Source organism: Carcharhinus amblyrhynchos, chromosome 35 (genome assembly GCF_965287045.1).
Source record: "Carcharhinus amblyrhynchos chromosome 35, sCarAmb.v2.hapA, whole genome shotgun sequence".
In the NCBI taxonomy this organism is placed as follows: Eukaryota; Metazoa; Chordata; class Chondrichthyes; order Carcharhiniformes; family Carcharhinidae; genus Carcharhinus; species Carcharhinus amblyrhynchos.
The window spans coordinates 13940208-13961000 of record NC_137358.1 but is presented as its reverse complement, the minus strand read 5'-3'; the positions used below and the strand labels follow the sequence as shown (position 1 = coordinate 13961000).

The following is a 20793-nucleotide window of genomic DNA, read 5'->3' as shown; positions in this document are numbered from 1 at the left end:
GGGACTTGAGAAACTGAGTTACAGGGAAAGGTTGAATAGGTTAGGACTTTATTCGCCGGAGTGTAGAAGAATGAGGGGAGATTTGATAGAGGTATATAAAATTGTGATGGGTATAGAAAGAGTGATGCAAACAGGCTATTTCCACTGAGGCTAGGGGAGAAAAAAATTAAAGGACATGGATTAAGGGTGAAGGGGGAAAAGTTTAAAGGGAATATTAGAGGGGGTTCTTCACACAGAGAGTGGTGGGAGTGTGGAATGAGCTGTCAGATGAAGTGGTAAATGCGGGCTCACTTTTAACATTTAAGAAAATCTTGGACAGGTTCGTGGATGAAAGGGGTGTGGAGGGATACGGTCCAGGCGCAGGTCAATGGGAATAGGCAGAAAAAGGGTTCGGCACAGCCAAGAAGGGCCAAAAGGCCTGTTTCTGTGCTGTAGTGTTCTATGGTTCTATCTGCAATTCCATTACTCTTCTGTGCAGGGGTGAGAGGACAGGAAGATGGCTGTGGCCGGTAATGTACCAGTGATGGTATATCATTTTGCAGACCCAGCTCGGTCCTTCCCCAGGGTCTCCTCTTGGAGTTGTACTGATCATGCTATCAGTTTTCACGGGAATCCACTGCTTCATCTTCTTAACGAGGAATCGCTTGCTCCTGAAGGTTTTGTGGGGTATGGCTGAACGTCCACTTAGAGCTGTCACCAGTGAGGAAGTGTGAAGAGATAAGGTTGTGCAGCAAATGGAGGACAGGGTCAGCAAATGGCAGGGATCAAGAGTTGGGAGGAAATGTAGATTGAGTCCTCAAGGGCTAGTTGGAGACTTGAGCAGGAGGGCTTGGGAGATGGAAAATGGGGCTTGGTGGGGGGGGGGGGAATTGATGAAAATGTTTTGGAAAAAGTGTCAAATGAATTAAAATAATATACCAGCATTGATTCTATAGATGAAGAAGATGATAACAGTCTGTACAGTGCAGACTTTCTGCACAGCTGAACTCCAATGTCCAACATTGACTCAAGGACTGAACAGTTATTATATTGTTATGGAAACCAGACACACTGACAGCATTGTAACAATCACAAAACTATATCGAATGCCCATCAGAGAGAGCTGGTGAAGAGTTAATGTCAAGACACATTAGGCAGATCTTCAGGTCCGGAGCGGCCTCCTCCCAAGTCCGTCACCTAGGGTCTTGACACACTCCTCTGATTTCACAAAGTTGCTGTCCTCTAGCAGGAATCCCAAGAGTCACAAACTGTTAGTTAGTCCATACCTCTGTATCATTGGGACCACCATACAGGTGATGTCTAGATGTATATGCAGACATGACATAACACTGCAGGCTGCCAGGAGTGCCTAAGAACCTGGAGTATTGGTGGATATATATTTCCTGACAAACATTAAATGGAGGATTGAAAGATGCATCAAGTGATATTGACTGCAATGAAGTTCACCATTCTATCCTCCAAGATCCAAACTGAGCTTTCTTCAATGCTGAAACATCAGGGGACTGATGCATCTAAACTCATGAGACTACATGATATGAAGCAGGTCTCAGAGATGCATCACCCAACCACCATGTTCTTAGATCAAAAGAGAAAATGCTGGAAAATCTCAGCAGGTCTGGCAGCATCTGTAAGGAGAGATGCTGCCAGATCTGCTGAGATTTTCCAGTGTTTTCTCTTTTGGCTTCAGGTTCCAGCATCCGCAATAATTTGCTTTTAATCATGTTCTTAGAGGCAGAGGCTTTGCTCATGTTATTGCTGTGCATTGAATGGCTAGGCACTATTATAAGATGTTGCAAAATACCACAAACCTGAAGCACACAATGGTACATTTGTGAGGGGTGAGGGATGGCATCTGTTACTCTTGTATGACCTTGGAACATTGCGTCAGATACAAGTGGCACATACTAGATGCAAAATTGACTATAATGAGATTTATTTACAAATGTGCAAGGTATATACAGATTGTGAACATCTGTTCACCTTGTGTTGTTAGTATTTCTTATTTTTTTCTTAACCTACTGCTGTTTAAGTGCTTTTCAACATCCACAGCAGAGCTGGAGGCAGCTTGCTGACTGCTTCACCTTGTTTGCTATGATTACTTCGGCAGGTGTCCTCTGGAGAGCACCAGCCTGCTTTAGGTCTGCCATTGGGCAGGTGAACCCCTCTTGGTCTGAGGAACTGGAGTTGCTGGGGTCATAGGCACAGGGAACTTGGGGCAGCTGGTCAACCAGGAGAACCTGGATAAATTTCTCCGGGATGTCCAGCTGATGCTGTACCTTCCTGTGAGTTCCCAAGGACACATCCTGAGTCCCTGAGGAGAAAAGGCCCCAGTAGTGAGATTGTGGTCCCTGTCCGCATCTTGTCTAGTCACTGCTGGAACGTTCTCATGGCTGAAGCAATAGTGTGTAAGTCTTTGCGAATAACCGGCACAAGGTTCTAGAGCAAGATCTCCATGGCAGTTGCCATCCTTCCAAAGTTGACCTCAGTGTGCTGGCATATTAGTGCAATGACATCAGACCGAACATGGACAGACTCCTCTATCCTCTGTTGTAATCTACTGATGGCCCCTGCCAACTTTTACTGATGTGCCCTATCCATCTTTTGACATCTCTCTGTGGGCGTTGCTGGCTGGGCCAGCATCTATTACCCATCCCTAGTTGGGGGCTTCCAGGATTTTGACTCAGCAACAGTGAAGGAACAATAATGTATTTCCAAATCAAGATGATGAGTAACTTGGAGGGAACTTCCAGACTTGTGATCCCAGGTATCTGCTGCTCTTGTCTTTCTAGATCAGCAATGGGCAATCTGGGCTAGTGAGTAGGTCATGTGAATGGCCCTCCACCATCTCAGTGGGCTGCATGATTGAAATTGGGCTTGTTCATTAATTGTGACCCCTGAATAAGATTAAATACATTTAATACATGCTGAATATTTCATCACAAGTAATAGAAAATGCTAATTCATTCAAATATTAATAGAACTATCATCAGCTTCAAGTGGTTAAAACAAAAGATTGGATGCAGAGGGAGCACACGGCTCTCACAGTCAATGTTGTGTGCAATCAGCACCCTCCTCACTTCAGGTGTCCTTGCTTTACAGATGTATCACTTCAGTCACAATAGTAGGAAAAAAGATATGCAGATGGAAATCAGGGGAATGTGGCAACTCTGCGCATGGAAAACGATCAACAAAATGTCTCATAGATCATAATCAGAATCCTGATGGGCCATTGCCCACCCCTGTTTTTGATGGTAGTGGTTGTGGGTTTGGAAGATGCTACCTAAGCAACCTTGTTGAGTTCCTGCAATGCGTCTTGTAGATGGTAAACACAACCAGCACTGTTCATCGGGGGTGGAGGGATTGAATGTTTGTGGAAGGGGTAATAATCAAGTAGCTGCTTTGTCCTGGATGGTGTCCAGTTTCTTGTGTGTTATTGGAGCTGCACCCATCCAGGCAAGTGCAGACTATTCCATCATAATCCTGACTTGTGCCTCGTATATGGTGGACAGGCTTTGGAGAGTCAGGAGATGAGTTACTCGCTTCAGGATTCCCAATCTTTGATCTATGGTAGCCACAGTATTTGTATGGCCAGTCCAGTTCTGTTTCTGGTCATGGTAACCCCAAGGATGTTGATAGTGGGATTCAGCAATGGTATTGCCATTGAATATGAAGGGTTGATGGTTAGACCCTCTTTTGTTGGAGATGGTAATTGCCTGGCACTTGTGTGGTGTAAATGTTACTTGCAACTTGTCAGCCCAAGCCAGGATATTGTCCAGGTCTTACCGCATTTAAACATGGACTGCTGCAGTATCTGAGGAGCTGCAAATGGTCTTGAACATTGTGCAGTCATCAGCAAATATCCTCACTTTTGACCTTATGATGAAGCAGCTGAAGATGGTTGGGCCTAGGACCCAGAAGAACTCCTACAGTGTTGTCCTGGAGCTAAAAGATTGACCCCTGAGGACTACAACCCTGTGGAAGTCTGCTGGGCTTGTAAGAGTGAGAAGGTGGACTTATCCTGGCATAACAGATGAAATCATTCACCCTCTTCCTACACTGGATAAAGAGTATCCTCTGTGGTACACTAGTACTGACTGCATTGGCAGCCTTCTGCCAAATCTTTGTGGTGAGGTTGATAGACTTCCAGATCCCAACACGTAGGAAAAAGTATCTCCCACCATCCTCGACTGCCTGGAAGAATGCCGGCAGTGCATTATCGCTGAACCTTGGGGCTGTGTGCTTCTTTCTTATCAGGGCCATCCTGCTGTTTGCCATGACCAATCCAGGGCTGCAGGGACCATGTGTGTATGAGTGCAGTTTAAATATGGCACCCATAAAGATGATCTGTTGGAGTAACGTGAGGTGGATGAATCCCAGCCAGCCCCGCCACGTGATATGATGTGCTTCATGTTCATGCATACTATAATGAACTGGAAGGTAGACAATCTGGTGTAGAAACCTGCCACACCAGCCAGCTGGGAATGTGCTGTCTTTCTTGCCTGCTACCACACTTAGTCTCCAGAGCTGAAAATTCTAACCAGGGCTTTGTACGGTTGAGCATGAATTTATCCTATTTCTATTCCTCTAGATATGAAAGCAGCATTCCATTAGCAATTTTTGATTATTTTCTGTACCTATTTGTGACATTTTAATATTTTTGTAACTTGAATTTTTGCCTGAATATCAAAGGCTGAGGGGCAACCTGATGGATTACAAAATGATGAGAGACATGGATAGAATGGATAGTCTCAGTCTTTTTCCCTGGTTAGAAATGTCAATTACTAGGGAACAAAGATTTAAAATAAAAGGGAGAAAGTTTAAAGGAGATGTGAGAGGAAAGTTTTTTACACAGAGGTTGGTAAGTACTTAGAATGTGCTGCTAGTGGGGATGGTAGAAGCAGATACAATGGCAGCGTTTAAGAGGCATCTTGACAGATACATGAATAAGCAGGGAATAGAGGGATATGGACCACATAGAGGCAAAAGGTATTTAGTTTAGAAAGGCATCATGTGTCGGTGCAGTTGGTGGGTCAAAGGGCCTGTTGCTGTGCTGTACTGTTTTTGTTCTTTGAATCCTGTTTCTAGCTTTTCACTATTTGGAAAGCACTCTTTTCTATCCTTCATAGGTCTAAATTTGATTACCTCACATTTGCTTCCACTGAATTCTCACACAACAGCTGCTGCTGCAAAACTACAAATAAAGATTCCCTTCTACAGCAGACAGAGTATTATAAGGAAAATGCAATAATACTTGAGAACTCACGTTGTCTGACAGCACATGGAGGTTGAGGAGTTGAGAGAGATGATGGAGCTAAGAGAGCTGGAACCTGGAAAATAGGGACTTGAGAAGAGATAGAGAAGGGAAATGGAGGCTTGGGGAGGAGATGGAAACTGGGTATTTTGGTCTTGGTGTGGAAGGGGGATGGAATATGGAAAGAGATGAGACTGGAGAAAGTGAGCTTGGCTGGGGATGAATGAAGACTTTGAAATGGAGACTTGAAGAGAATGGAGACTGGAGAATGGGGGCTCGGGACAGAGATAGGGTATTATGACAGAAAGTGAGAATGGGAATGGGAACAACAGGAAAAAGAAAGAGATGTCATCTAGTCAGGACATCATGTGAAGAAATCTCCAGGAATATTACCAAACAGATTTGGCAATCATGGTATTGATGGACAAACCAATTGCTTTGTTAACATAGTATGGGCAAGTTTTTACTTTGTATTGCCTGTCCCTCCTCCTCCATCTCATAAATATTGTTTCCCCTTTCTTTAGTAACACTGGGATCATTTTACTTTAGTCAGAAATGAATTTACAGATCATTCGGGTCCACAGCCACCCTGGAATCTGAAACTCGAAGACCATCTCTCACACACACTCTCTCTCTCTCTACCCCACCCCTCCCACACATTCTCTCTTCATCCCCTGCCCCATATACATGCACTCTCTCTCCCTGTCACCACCAAATAGCTGGAAATTTTAAGACACAGGAACTCTAAGAAAATTTGTGGTCACATAATTTCTCAATCTTCAATTACATTATTTTCCTATGTATTAATCATTTAGGTCCCCAAATGTCAGTAAAGCTATGCTTTTTAAGTGAAAAATATTAGTTTTATTTTGAACCATGATTTATTTAGTCTTAGTCTTTAGTATAATTGGAAATTCATTTTGCAACTGTTTAATTATGTAATTTAAGCCTATTAAAATATGAATTACAGAGCTTTACTTACAAGATATGGAAACAAATTGGAAAAATAGAGTTAAGTTGACATTCAATTGTGGCTTTAGTTAAGTCTACATGTATCTGATGCCTATACATGCCAACATTTTATACTTTGTGAAACATTTATTTTTGAGACTGCTTTCTGACATTTTAATGTAAATGTATTTTTCTTCTCTATATCTTATTTCCATCAACCAGCACACACTTATCTCCATTTGTGAAACCTTTCTTTACACCTGAAAATTGAACCCATTATTACAGCAAGTACAGCAAGGTGTCTGCAGCAATAGTTTTCTCAACCAATAAAATATGATGATACAATGACTATTGATATGAACTAAGGCATTGTTAAGGACATAGAATCATGGAACGTTTCCACCAGAAACAGTGGCAGGGATAGAATCCATCAAATGTCTTTCACCTGAAGTTAAAAGATAGAGAAGTATGGGAAATAGAGTGATGTGGATATTATTTTTGAGAGCTACACAGTTACAATGATAGGCCAAGTAACATCATTCAGCGGCGTGAATTTTTACAGATTCCACATGGACATTGAATATCATTTTAGGAGTACTGCTACTGAGTAAATCTATTACTTCCTAACATGTTCAGTAAGGAAGAAATTCTTGACTGCACTCTCAACTATCTTTTCCCTGCCATACTATCTATTGAATAAGGTATCATACCGTAATTTCTGACCAATTATCAACATTTTATAATACAGCTAATCTTAAAATCATAGAATCCCTTCAGGGCAGAAGGAGACCATTCACCTATCGAGCCTGCACCAACAATAATTCCACCCAGGCCCTATCCCCGTAGCCCCACATATTTACCCTGCTAATCCCCTGACAGCAAAGGTCAATTTAGCATGGCCAATCAACCTAACCAGCACGTCTTTCGGACTGTGGGAGGAAACTGCAGCACCCAGAGGAAACCCACGCAGACACAGGGAGAATGTGTAAATTCCACACAGACAGTGACCCCAGGCCAGAATTAAACCCAGGTTCCTGGCGCTGCGAGGTACTGGTTATGCTTCAAATAGGATAAATGAAGTGATTGACAAAACTTCTGGGGTATCAAGAAACATCCACATTCTTGGGATTTGAGTTAAATCTATGTCCTTACATAAAATATTTATTAGGTTGGGAAAGCTAAAGAGGCCATAGCCCCGGTGTTGAGATTCTATGATGGAGACCATTGCCTTGATTTGCTCCTGTTGGCAATAACACAAAGGAGGAAATGACATTAATCAGGAAGCAGAATACACCAACTCCGACAAAGTGTCATTCAGACTCAAAACGTTGGCTCTATTTTCTCTCCACAGATGCTGTCAGATCTGCTGAGATTTTCCAGCATTTTCTATTTTTGTAAGAAAATACATTGGCTGGAATTTTACCAGCCTGCCCACCATGGGAATCAGTGTGGGTGAAGAATGGAGCATGGGAAGGTCCATTGACCTCGGATGGAATTTTACTATTTCTGGATGAGCAAGGCTGTAATATCCCACCTATTGTTCTCTCTGATGAATGCAGACCATAAGTGAACTGTTGTGGCCTCGCCACAGTGCTAGGGTGAGGAATTTATCTGCAGAATATGCTTCGCTCTCCCGGTGACATGGTGTTGCATTCCTGTATGCCATATCCTACAGCAATAGTGGTTTCCCTTCCACACTTCCAGTAGCCAACGTATCACAACGCCAGGGGGCACCTCCTGAGTGAAGTCGCTATCAGGATTGGCTCATTGTTGAAGATGCCTGGATACAAATGGATCACCCATTTAATCTCTCATCTCACACAATCAATGTTGCCTACTGAGAAATGAAGAGTGAATGGAGGGGAGGATGAAGGAGGCGAATAGGAGTGAAGGAGGAGGGATGGATGGATGAATGTTGGGGGTGTGCAGGAGGGACCATGGGTGGGTGAAGGAAGGGGGATGGTGTGAAGGAGAGATGATGGAGTGAAGGAGGGCACGTTAGGGGAGAAGGTGAAGGAGGAGGGCTGAAGGAGTGGAGGAGGGATTTGGCATCGAGGGGGAGATGGGATGAAGGAAGGTCAGTGGAGGGTAGTGAGGAGGGGGGATGGGGTGAAGGAAGGGCAATGAAGTGGAGGGGATTAAATGTCTGCAATCCTGGTTCCAGCTGCTGTGGGCTGGGATTTTCAGATGTACACCTCAAACTCTAGTCCTGCCCACATGACAGTTGTTCCTACTCACGTGCTCTCTGATTCAAACTCTCACAAGCTGGGCACTAACTGTCACTGTGCTCTTCCATCAAACACCATGGGCTGAGTCTTCCACCCATTCCATGCTGATGGCTGGGAGACTTACTATGCTCACTGTGCAGACATTTGGCCATATAGAGCGTGGGTAATACAGTTCTGAACGTGTAAATGTCTCCATGGCACCTGCGCAAAACTGAGAGTCTCGTCCTCTTCATCTGTGTTTGGTTGGGAATAGTGATTGACTTTCCAATTGTGGGTGAGTTTGCAATATATGTCTGTATCCAATTGGCTGTATTTTGGGGTATCCACCACATCCCCCACAACACACACACAACAACTGCTCCCCCCTACTCCCCCACCTCACCCCTTCAGATCTACTGATCACTTATACATACTAATCCTGAGACTGATAATCTTTACTCTTTAGCTTAAATATTAACTCCCCAGGTTTGCTCTGCAAGTTTCCATCTGTGCTGCAAAACAGGTTTGTGCCAAGATTGAAATCTTGACACCCATAGGGTTTAAGTGATCAGCCTACGCAGAGGGTTCAATCTAAAAGATAAATAATAGCTATACCCTGAAGCTTGGATTAAATGGCACATCCATTCCACAAATGGCATATTCTACTTCCAGCACTTGTCCTATGGCCAGTGTTTTTTTATTTTAATGAGTATTTTTGCAGCACAAAGAAGTTGAATGAGTTGCTTTATTCTGTCACTTTGTCACTGTGATGTCATCTCTGGCTGTGTAATCTGTATTGCCACTATTGCTACAAATATGAACAGATGTTAGTTAAATTACAGATGGAATTATAGATTCCTGGGAATGAGCTAAATACAGAATAACGAGGGACTCACAGCTACAGGTACCAGAAATGAATCTTCACTGATTAATTTAATTATAAACATTCCTGACTTGTTTAGAAATCTTTTAAAGTCAATAGATCGTATTAGGATAGAGAAGGGGAGGAATTTCTAAACGACAAAGGAAGAGGCTTTGCAGGAGTTAGTCCAGAAAAATGAAGTAAGTCAAGTTTGGAGCGTCACAACTGGGGAGTTTCACAGGAATAATGATCACAGTATTGTAAAGTTTAGATCAGTTATGGAGAAGAATAAAGAACAATGTAGAACAAAGTATTTAATGGGGGGGAGGTGCAAGGTGAGGTAATTTCAGTGAATTGAAGAAGGACCTGATCTGGGTAAGTCAAAGATAGAGACTGCCAGCCAGAAAGATAATGGGATCATGGGCATCTTTTAAAGGGGAGATGATTTGGGTGCAGTCTTGGTACAAAGAGGAAGTGGAGAGCAACTAAAGACAGAACTCCCTGATGATGAAGGAGTCAGAGAGGGAGATGAAGGAGAAAAAGAGGCTTTGTGATTGATAATGGAAGAGAGAAGCAGGTTGAATACACAGACCTACAAAGGAGAAATGAGAAAGGAAATAAGAGGGGCAAGGGGATAGTGTGAGAGTAGATTGAGGGCTAGCACAAAGGAGAATGGAAGGGAGTTCAGAAAGAAGAGAGTTTGGCTGTTCCGCAGCTTCATTCAGGGATTTTCCTGAAAGAACAGTCCATCTGTGACATCACAGAGAGACAGGTAGGTGATTGGCTGGTGAGTCTTTTCTCTCTTCTCTTTTCTAAACTAGGGACTTTCAACAGGGGTAAGCAAGAGCATTAATTAAAATAATATGACTATAAACAGAGGCAGGACTAGAGGCATTAATTATTTGAAACAATGATGGCAGTGCAGGGGATGCGTGTTGTCGTCACTACTGCATGTGGCAGCTCATGGGCTCCAGTGTGATACAGGACAACCAGGTCTGCCTTAAATGTCTGCAGCTTGAGGAACTTTGGCTCAGAGTCAATGAGCTGGGGGCCGAGCTACAGACACTGTGATACGTCAGTGAGGAGGAATGTTACCTGGACACTTTTTCCAGAAGGCAGCACTTTGGGTAGGGTTGTCTGGTTTGGTCCAGGGTCAGAAAAAAGAGCGTGTGACTGTGAGTGAGGCAGGTAAGGGAATGAAGAAGGTAGAAATAGAAAAGTCTCATGTTTTGCAATTGTCTAACAGGTTTGAGGTTTTGCAGCTTGTATGGACAAAACTGGAGGTTGTATAGTGGATGATCAAACTGACCGTGTCAGCATGGTACGGGCAAGAGGAGTTAATCCATTCAGGCAAGGGGAGTTAATACAAATATCATGGTAGAATGGGACAGTATAATCAGTGGGATAGACAGTTCTTTGCAGCCTAGATTAAGTCCCAAAGGGTGTTTTGGGTGCCTGGTGCCAGGGTGCAAGATATTTGCTCTGGGCTAGAGAAGACCTTGCAGTGGGAGGGGAAGGACCCAGCTGTCATGGTCCACATAGGTACAAATGACATAAATAGAAATAGGAAAAAGGTTCTACTTAGGGAGTAAGAGCAGCTGGGGGCTAAATTAGAAAGCAGAACCACAAAAGGTAATAATCCCTGGATTACTATTTCAGCCATGAGTAAATTGGCATTGAGCAAATAAGATTAAACAGTTGAATGCATGGCCCAAAGATTGATGTCGGAAAAATGGTTGTGACTTCTGGACACTAGCGCCGGTACTGGGGAAAGTGGGAGCCGTACCATCATGCAGTATTGAGCTACATGATATTGCCCTCACTCTATTTAAAGGGTCAGGCATCTGACTTGCAGAGGATGTGCTTTTAACTAACTTCTGTTGATGCAAATTTTGTGGAAATACCACCGAGCAATGTTGCCTCTAAGCTGCGTGGCCGCACACAAGTTGATCCCTTTAAATTACCATGCAAAGCCATGCAAAAGAATTTAAAGGAATTGCACACTTGAAAAAAAACGCACCACAAAATAAAAAAAAGTGTACGTTGCTGTGGAGTGGTTTTGGAGGTGTTGTGGTCAGTTCCTGGATTTGGCAGGGAGAATTGCTGCATCTTCACTAGATTGGCAGGGGATTTGGTGACCTGTCCACACAAAAGCTACAAAAGTATGGGAAGTGTAGTTGAGGCCTCTGGGTCTGGAAAGTGACAGACAAATAGTGATCACAGACAGGGGAAGCTATGCAAACAAGGAAATGAATAGCAGGACTCTCACAAAAGGCCCAAACAACCCTAGGTTTAAAGCGAGCACTTCACTTATCTCCACCTCAGCCAACAGCACTGCCTGAGGCAGTTTAGGTTCACCAAGAGGTGGTCACAGAACTATGTCAACCAGGGCTGCAGCCTCAAACTGGGACAAGATGGTACTCCAGTGGCCACCAAGATTACCATCACTCTAAACCTCTATGCAACCAGATCCTTCCATGTTGTGTTAGGGTACTGATCAGAAACACCAAGATATATTACGAAGCCAGATTAAACCCCAACAAATTTCTATTTTGTCATTTTTGTGAGGATATGATGTTTCAATCCAGGCATGATTCTACTCACAAACTGGGAAATTTATATCAAAACAAACTTTATTTAACAATGCAGTTTAACTATAACAAATTAATTAGCTTAGCTTTTGACAATTGAACAATAATTAAACATGATAAGTTATGATGCTTAACTGCTAACCTATCAATATGAGTTCCAATCAAGCAATATTTCTCTTATAGACTTAAACTCTTCCTTAAAATTAGTTAGCAAAACAGGCATACTTGCCTTGACTTAGGTTACCAGGCTCAAGCTTTCAGAAAGCCTTTGCAGAGAAAAACACTGCTTTCTTCTGGCAGCCCAGGCAGCGACTGCTCTTCATTCAAAATGAAAATGAAACTGCTTCCTTCCTGCAAGCTTAGCTCTTCCCATTAGTCACATGACTGCCCCTGTCAATCAACCTAATCAAAACCTTCCGTAAGTGTGCATTCCTAGTTTAAAATCCCAGGAAAACCTAAATAAACAAAATGTCCATTAGCTCTACATCCCTAGCTAAAATCAGTTATTATCCTACATTCCTAGTATCTGCTGCATGTTTCCCAAATAAATAGACTCCTGTAACAAAACACTACCTCTTAGGGCACTCTACAGAAACATAAAATATATCAAAATAGCATAATATCATCACTGCAGGAGAAGAAAATAGAGGGAACAGCCTGTGTGGATGTCATCATCTTTACAATTGGTAAACGATGGAAGTCTTTTATGGGAGGAGAAGCAATTTCTTTGTTTTCTCTCAAGGCTGAAAGAAGCAGGATGAATTGGCATGTGGTTTTGTGAGGATAGCAGGATCTGAATGGTGCAGGGAAACAGTGGTTCCACAGGCCTCACATGGCAATGGATAGGGGTACAGGAACTGCAAGGAGTTCCATTCCTATAATGAACTGTGTGATCATGCACAATCCATCAGGTTGATCAGACCCACTATCCTGCAGCAGGCATGATGCCTTCATCCTGAATGGTGGAGGGTAAACTCAGTGTTTTAGCAGTCTGTTGCAGGACAGCTGCAAGAGCCTGCATTCACCCTTTATTGTTGAGCTCCATGGTCATGTATAATGGCCTGTGCCATGTTGGAACCAGACTCCTCCATACTCTTAGGCTGAAACAAGAGACTGTCTTGCCTGTCAATCTTGGGTCATCAGTATTCTCCCCAAGCCATCCCATTGTGGTCCTCATTTGAGTTCTCTAAGGCCAATCCCATTAATTGCTGAGCTAACGCATGAACTACCCCCCCCCAACCCATCAAACTGGCTGCAGCACATTCATGCCCAGTGGCTCACCATGTGTAGATACCAATTCTACATTATCCTCAAAAGTTTACACGGTGCTAGCATTTAAGTTGATGTCTATGTCAGATCAAATGACATTGATTCTTCATCAGTGGTGTGGTCATTGTTCTGGCCCTTTCCCCCAGCATTCCCGTATCTGAAATCAAAAGGGAAGGGATGGTTGTGGTGGAGTGAAAGCAAGAGACCTCTGGTGATGTAATCAGCACAATGGGGCGGCATCGTGGTTAGCACTGCCTCACAGCACGAGAGACCCAGATTCGATTCCCAGCTTGGGTCACTGTCTGTGTGGAGTTTGCACTTTCTCTCCGTGTCTGTGTGGGTTTCTTCCGGGTGCTCCGGTTTCCTCCCATACTCCAAAGATGTGCTAGTTAGGTGCGTTGGCTGTGCCAAATTCTCCCTCAGTGTACCTGAACAGGTGCCGGAGTGTGGCGACTAGGGGATTTCACAGTAACTTCATTGTGGTGTGAATGTGAGCCTACTTGTGACTAATAAATAGTTTAAATAAATAAAACAGTAGCTTGCTCTTTGGGACGAAGTGGGAATTGAGAAAGGGCATTGGGTAGGGATATACCATTGCTCCGTGTTTCACAGTGTCACTCTCTGTATCTTGATTCTGTTGCAGTGTCACACTGTCCCTCTCTGTTCATGGTAGCTAACCAAACATTTCTGTAAAACACTCATCCTGGTAGCAGCAGTGCTCAGTTGAAATTGCTATCACTCAAAGTATAGTGCTTTAGCAATTTTATGCAGTTAGCGAGAGTCACACAAATGTTATTGTTTTGATACCTTACTTGTGCTGTTAGAAATCCCTATCTGATTTGATTTATTATTGCCATATGTATTAGTATGCAGTGAAAAGCATTGTTTCTTGCACGCTATTCAGACAAAGCATACTGCTCATCGGGAAGGACAGGACGGGGGTGCAGAATGTAGTGTTACAGTCATAGCTGGGGCAACATGGTGCAAAAAAAAGCCAAATTTTCCACTCTTCATTACTATCCGGTCGCCACCCTCCCCCCTCCCCACCCCTCCTTCCCGATACTGCAATGCCAACATTGAGAGTAGCAAGTAAGAGCAAGATGGAGATCGGCTGTGATGCCCTCTGCAATTCAATAGCCTGTCACTTCTCACTGCCTGGACCTGGATATTTGGAACGGTAACGTGGCGGCCCTTTGTTGTGGCAGTATCTGTGGAGATAAAGGGGAAAGGAACGGAGTGTCTGATTGCGATAAGGCTGAGGGTGCCTGTGCCTTTAAATCAGTGTAACTGACACAAGGAAGTGAATCTTTTGAACACAGCAGATTGATACTGGGCTGTCCAATAGGTGGAGTGGGCGGGAACAGCCTCCGCTCCCTGATTGGAGTCTGTCCGAAGAGGGGGTGGGCAAGGTCTCCGCCGTCTCGGCGACAGGTTCGTGATACGGGCGGAGTTTCCGCTGTCTGGGGATTGCAATCGTTATTACATCGATCCCCGAGGCACTTTGTGCTTTCACGGAAAGGATTTCGCAGCCTCGACTCTTTGCGTTGTTTAAAGGGATTTGCCGCTGAGGTGGGTGCCAGGTTTATCAGACCCTTTATTTGTTAACAATGTGTGTGGGCATCTCCCCTTATTGCCGCTTTATAACCTGCAAAACCCTGGGATGCCAGTGCCATACCGTGTGGATTAAAGCAGCCACGGTCTGGTCATCTACTCAATCTAGAGCCAAGTCACCATCTCATTTTCTTCACTGAAAGCAGGAAAGAGAAACATAAATGTGACAGGGATGGTGTCTGCACATGCAGTCACATCCAGAGTCGTTTAGCTGTTCTGCACTCACCTGGATCTTGGATAGGTGAGATATTTTGACAATTGAAGCTCAGGCCTTGTGCTACCCCATTCTTATCCCCACGGAATGAGAAGTCTGTACATTGTGCTGCTAACCAGAACGGGGGGACGGGGAACGAGAGCCCCTCGTTTTAAGGACCCTGAGTGAGAGTCACTTCCTCTCCTCTGGAAATGCCACTGTATTATGTATCATTAAGATGCAAGCATTCCAAGAATCCCACTAGGTCTTGTGGTTCAGATGGAAGCAATGGAACACGTGCTTGCTGGACACTTGCCCCTAGTAGTCTCGGAGCTCCAATATAGTCACTGCAGAAGCTATGGCCTGGCTTTTACATGCTAAGAAAACAATTTGCCTCACTATTTACTGAAAGCAAGATGGATTGCAGAAACCATAATAAATCTAGAAGTCTGAAAAGTGAAGCTCTAGTGAAGATTGATGGGTTTAGTGGTGGGTCTTAGGAAGGAAATTGCCTGGCTGTTCTAACATTCCCCATTGAGCTTTCAGCACTGAAAATCGATCATTTAGCCTATCACACCTGATCATGTTTGACTGAATTTTTGCTGAAGCAATCCAAAACTAATCTCCTGCCCATTCTTTTACAGACCCAAAGCAATCCAAAAACTATCCCTCTGTCCTGCGGCAGGGCCCCTGCCCTCTCTTGCTCCAGTGAAATTGGTCCCAATATCTCATCCCTCAGTTTCACATCTTGGTGAATTCCATACTGTCTACTCTCTATTATGCTATCATTTTTTTCTAAATTAACAGCAGTATTTAACTATCAGCTTGTACTTGCCACTTGCGACCAGATTCTTCCAATCATCTTTAAATCCAAGGAGGTTATGCTGAATTTCTGCAAGACCTCGGCTGAAATATTGTGCACAGTTTTGTGTGCCACACTACTGGAAGCATCATAGAATAGAACCACTGAATCCCTATCATGCAGAAGAAGCACGTTTGGCCCATCGAACCTGCACCAACAACAATCCCAGCCAGGCCCAATCCCCATAACCCTGTGTTTACCCTGCTAGTCCCCCTGATACTAAGGGGCAATTTACCATGGCCAATCAACCTAACCTGCACATCTTTGGACTGTGGGAGAAAACTGGAGCACTCAGAGGAAACCCATGCAGACACGTGGAGAATGTGCAAATTACACACAGTCACTTGAGGCTGGAATTGAACCTGGGTCCCTGGTGCTGTGAGACAGCAATGCTAAAGATGTGAATGCATTGGAGAGATTGTAGAGGAGATTTGCAACAATGGATTTCGGATGACAACATAAGTTGTAACGACAGCCTGGAGGGGTCGCACCGTGACGGCGCGGGGAGCCTGGGGGACGCCAAGCCGGTGTAACCTGTCTGGGGTCGCGCCAAGTTGGTGCGGCCAGTATGGGGATGCACTGTGCTGGTGCAGCCTGTTTGGCTATGTTTTTATGTATGTATGTATCAAAGGCTAGGTATGTGTTGTTTGATCCTTTAGTCTTGCCTCTATCATGTTCCCTCAATGTTGTAATCAGTTAGAACTGTAGTGAGGCATAGACCTTCTTGGAATTAACCTGGGGAGATAGGTCAGAGTGTATGAATGTACTTTTGTATCTAGATTAGGAAATGTGAAACCGTTGAAGGTGCGCTGTCTCTGAGCGTATTCCGTGGTGGTCAATAAGGTCTTGGCTCTGACTAGCTATAGTTAGGAGCGCACAGCACAGAAAAAAGCCACTCAGCCTGGCTTTGTCAGAGCTCTCCAATTAGTTCCAACAGCCCTTTTTTAATATTCCCATCACATGTTTATACAATTCCCTCTTGAATATTGAATGCTACGATTGAGTCTACTTTCACTATCCTTCCATGCAGAGCATTCCAGATCATAAAAACACCAAAAACTATTTCCTCGTGTTGTCTCTGGTTCATTTGTTATGCTCCATAAATCTGAGTCCTCTGATTACCACCAGTTTCTCCTTGTATCTTCTCTCAAAATCATTCATAACATTATACTTCCTCAACACCTCTAACACATCTCTCAAACTTCTTTTACTCTAAGGAGTAATCCCGGCTTCTCTGATCTCTCCTTCATAACTTAATTCTCTCATTCCTACTACAATTCTGGTAAGTCTCTTTGACACCCTCACAAAGAGCTTGGCGTCCTTCCTAGTTGGGCACCATACCCTAGTGGAGGCCTAATCAGTGGTTTAGAATGGTCTGGCATGACTTCCTTGCTTTAATACTCTATTACCATACTAATAAAGCCAAGGATCCCCATATGTTTTGCTTTTAAGCAGCCTTCTCAATATATCCTGCCACCTTTTAAAAAATTGTGTTTGTGCGCTTCTTTTTCAAATTGTGTCACACAGTTCATATTCTCCCTATTATTTCTTCCAAAATTAATTGCTGTCAATTTTTCTGCATTAAGTTTCATTGGCCATGTGACTGCCAGTTAGTTACCAGGTTTATAACTTCCCCCTCTTTTCCTGTTTCCCTGAAGCCTTATTATTCTCCTGTTGACAAACTTTGAAATGTTCACCTGTATTTCCAGGTCATTAATGCACATCAAAGGATCCACTGACACCTGGAGGCTGTCACTATGTATCTCCCATTCAATCTGAAAAACAACCTTTCACTGCTTCTTCTCACCTTCTGTCCTTGTGAGAGCTGTCTTTCTAATACCCAGGTCTTCAATTTTGCTGTCGAATCTGCTATGTCAGAAGTTGCAGCGGGACATAGATAGGATGCAAGACTGGGCGGAGAAGTGGCAGATGGACTTCAACGCAGATAAATGTGTAGTGGTCCATTTTGGCAGGACCAATGGGATGAAGGAATACAATATCAAGGGTAGGAGTCTTAGCTGTGTTGAAGAGCAGAGGGATCTTGGGGTCCGGGTCCACAGGACTCTTAAATTGGACTCGCAGGTGGAGGATGTGGTCAAGAAGGCATATGGTGTACTGGCCTTCATTAATCGAGGGATCGAGTTTAGGAGTCGGGAGGTAATGCTGCAACTTTATAGGACCCCTGTCAGACCCCACTTGGAGTACTGTGCGCAGTTCTGGTCGCCTCACTATAAGAAGGACGTGGAAGCTATTGAAAGGGTGCAGAGGAGATTTACAAGGATGTTGCCTGGATTGGGAGGCATGCCTTATGAAGATAGGTTGAGGGAGCTGGGACTCTTCTCCCTGGAGAGACAAAGGTTGAGAGGCGACCTGATAGAGGTTTATAAGATGTTGAGAGGAATAGATAGGGTGGATTCTCAGAGGCTATTTCCCAGGGCTGAAATGGTCGCTACGAGAGGACACAGATTTAAGGTGCAGGGAAGCAAGTATAGAGGAGATGTCAGGGGTAAGTTTTTCACTCAGAGGGTGGTGAGTGAATGGAATCGGCTGCCGTCGGTGGTGATGGAGGCAAACTCGCTGGGGTCTTTTAAAAGACTTCTGGATCAGTATATAGGATCTAATGGGATTGGGGGTTATGGATAGGTCTATGGCTTAGTAGGTATAGAAGTGATCGGCGCAACTAGTGGGCCGAAGGGCCTGTTTGTATTGTAGTGTTCTATGTTCTATGTTAAATGCCTTTTTGAAAATCAATATGCACAATATCATCAAATTGCATTGTCCTCAGTTACTTCCACAGACAGCTCAATCGAGCTAATCAACCATAATTTGCATTTAATAAATGAGTTGTTGATTTAGAAGCATTAGTCCAAACTTCTCAAATTGCCAGTTAATTTTGCCCTGAATTACTGTCTCTTAAAACTTTCCCCACCACCAGTGTTGCACTGACTGGATGTAGTTACTAGGTTTAAACTTTCTCTTTTTTTTTAAAACAGGGTGTGACATTTGCAATCCTCCCAGTTTTCTGGCACCATATCGAAGAAGGATTGAAAAATTCTGGCAAGAGATTCTGGAATTTCCACCCATATTTCCTTCAGTAACTTTGGGTGCATCAAATTCACACAAGGTAACGTATTTCTAAGAACATAATAAGTAGAAGCCAGAGTAGACCATATGGCCCATCAAACCTGCTGTGCCAATCAGTGTGATCATGGCTGACCTTGGGCTTCAACTCAACTTTTCCACCCACTCCTCCATATAACCCTTGATTCAGAGGGACCAAAAAAGTTTCTATATCAACCTTAACTATTTTACAATGGAGCATCTATAACTTGCTGGGGTAGAAAATTCCAAAGATTCACAACCCTTTGTGTGAAGAGATTTCTCCTTGTCTCAGTCCTAAATGATTGGCCGTTTATATTGAGACGGTGCCTAAGTATCACACAAATAGCCTTATGTCACGATTTGCTATCAGGCTGCCATCCAGATGGGATGATAATGATTCTGTGTGTTTGGAGTTCTGATCTATTACAAACAGTGAATGGTCTAACACTGGTTGTTTTTCAGATTGAACTGGAGATACACGGTGGCAGCCTCCAGGTGGATTAATGACCTGAAAATGCAGGTTAACATTTCAAAGATTGTCAAGAGGAGAATAATAAGACTTCAGGGAAATAGGTGTAATTCAGCATGGTCTTTGCCTCAATTTGTTTACTCTTTGTTTTTTATTCGCTGCTCCCTGAATGTGCACATTGGTGACTCACAGGTTCTGTCACATTTATGTATAATGGGGACCCAGGAAGTGTGTAAGCAAAGTCCACTGATGCAACATTGCATCTACAGTTCTCTGCCACGATTGTATGACATTCCGCACATAATCTATTGGCTCATCAAATGTGTAACTCTGTACATTGAACCTGGTGCCCACCAGCCATGTGACACGCCACGTACTGACCCATTGCTACAATGTTGCATCTGTGGGCTTTCCTCAGGCATTTCTTGGATCGTTGTTATACACATGATAGAATCTGAGAGTCTGTAATGCGCAGTTTCAGGGAGTGGAGAATGAAAAACAGAGCAAAGAAATTGAGGCAAAGACCATGCTTAAATTCACTGAGTCCTCCTCGGCATGACACTACATACTGAACCTACAGGCCCACCAGCTGTGTGGCACTGCACATCAAACCTACTGTCTGTCATTTGAGGAGAGACTATGTAGGTTAGGATTATATTCATTGGAGTTTAGAGTGAGACGGGATCTCATAGAAACATAAAATTCTAACAGGGTTAGACAGGGTGGATTCAGAAAGAATGTTCCCAGTGGTGGGGGAGTCCAGAGCTAGGGGTCATAGTTTGAGGAAAAGGGGTTAAGGATAAGAGGATAAGGATTTAGGACTGAGGTGAGGAGAAATTTCTTCATCCAGTGGGTGGTGAATGAATGGAATTCACCACCACAGAAAGTAGTTGAGGCCGAAACGTTGTGTGATTTCAAGATGAAATTAGATATAACTCTTTGGGGCTAAAGGGATATGGGAAGAAGGCAGGATCAAGATGTTGATTTTATGATCAGCCATGATCATAATGAATGGCAGAGCAGGCTTTGAAGGGCTGAATGGCCTACATCTGCTTTTAGTCTCTACCGGCCCACTGGCTGCGTGGCACTGCACACTGGCTGTGTGACGTTGCACACTGAACCTACTGGTCCACTGATGACATAGGCATGCAGATACTCCAAATGGCTCAGTTTCATGTTTTATTTGCAGGTTCTGTCATTCATGTTATAAATTGTGTGTTCTTCATAATGGCCCAAGACTAAACTGTTTCAAGTCTGTGCAGAGCTGTGATACAAGAAACAGGAGCAGATCATATGGCACGTTTAGCCTGCTTTTACCTTCAGTATGATCGTAGCTGATCTCAGGTTTCAGCTTCGTTTTCTTGCCAGCTCCCCAGATCCCTCTATTCCCTGCAAGACCAAAAATCTGTCGTTCCCAGCCTTAAA

At 43.7% G+C, this 20793-nt stretch overlaps 1 protein-coding gene across 2 annotated transcripts in view; it reads left to right on the top strand.

Moving 5' to 3' along the window:
- Window positions 1-14579: 14579 nt before the first annotated feature.
- The window catches only part of sun2 (Sad1 and UNC84 domain containing 2), a 72029-nt gene continuing 65815 nt past the window's right edge, over window positions 14580-20793 (top strand). For both annotated transcript variants that reach the window (XM_080217489.1, XM_080217488.1), the window contains exons 1-2: window positions 14580-14700; window positions 18791-18921. The gene's annotated coding sequence lies outside the window, so the exon portion shown is untranslated. The remainder of the gene's footprint in view (window positions 14701-18790; window positions 18922-20793) is intronic.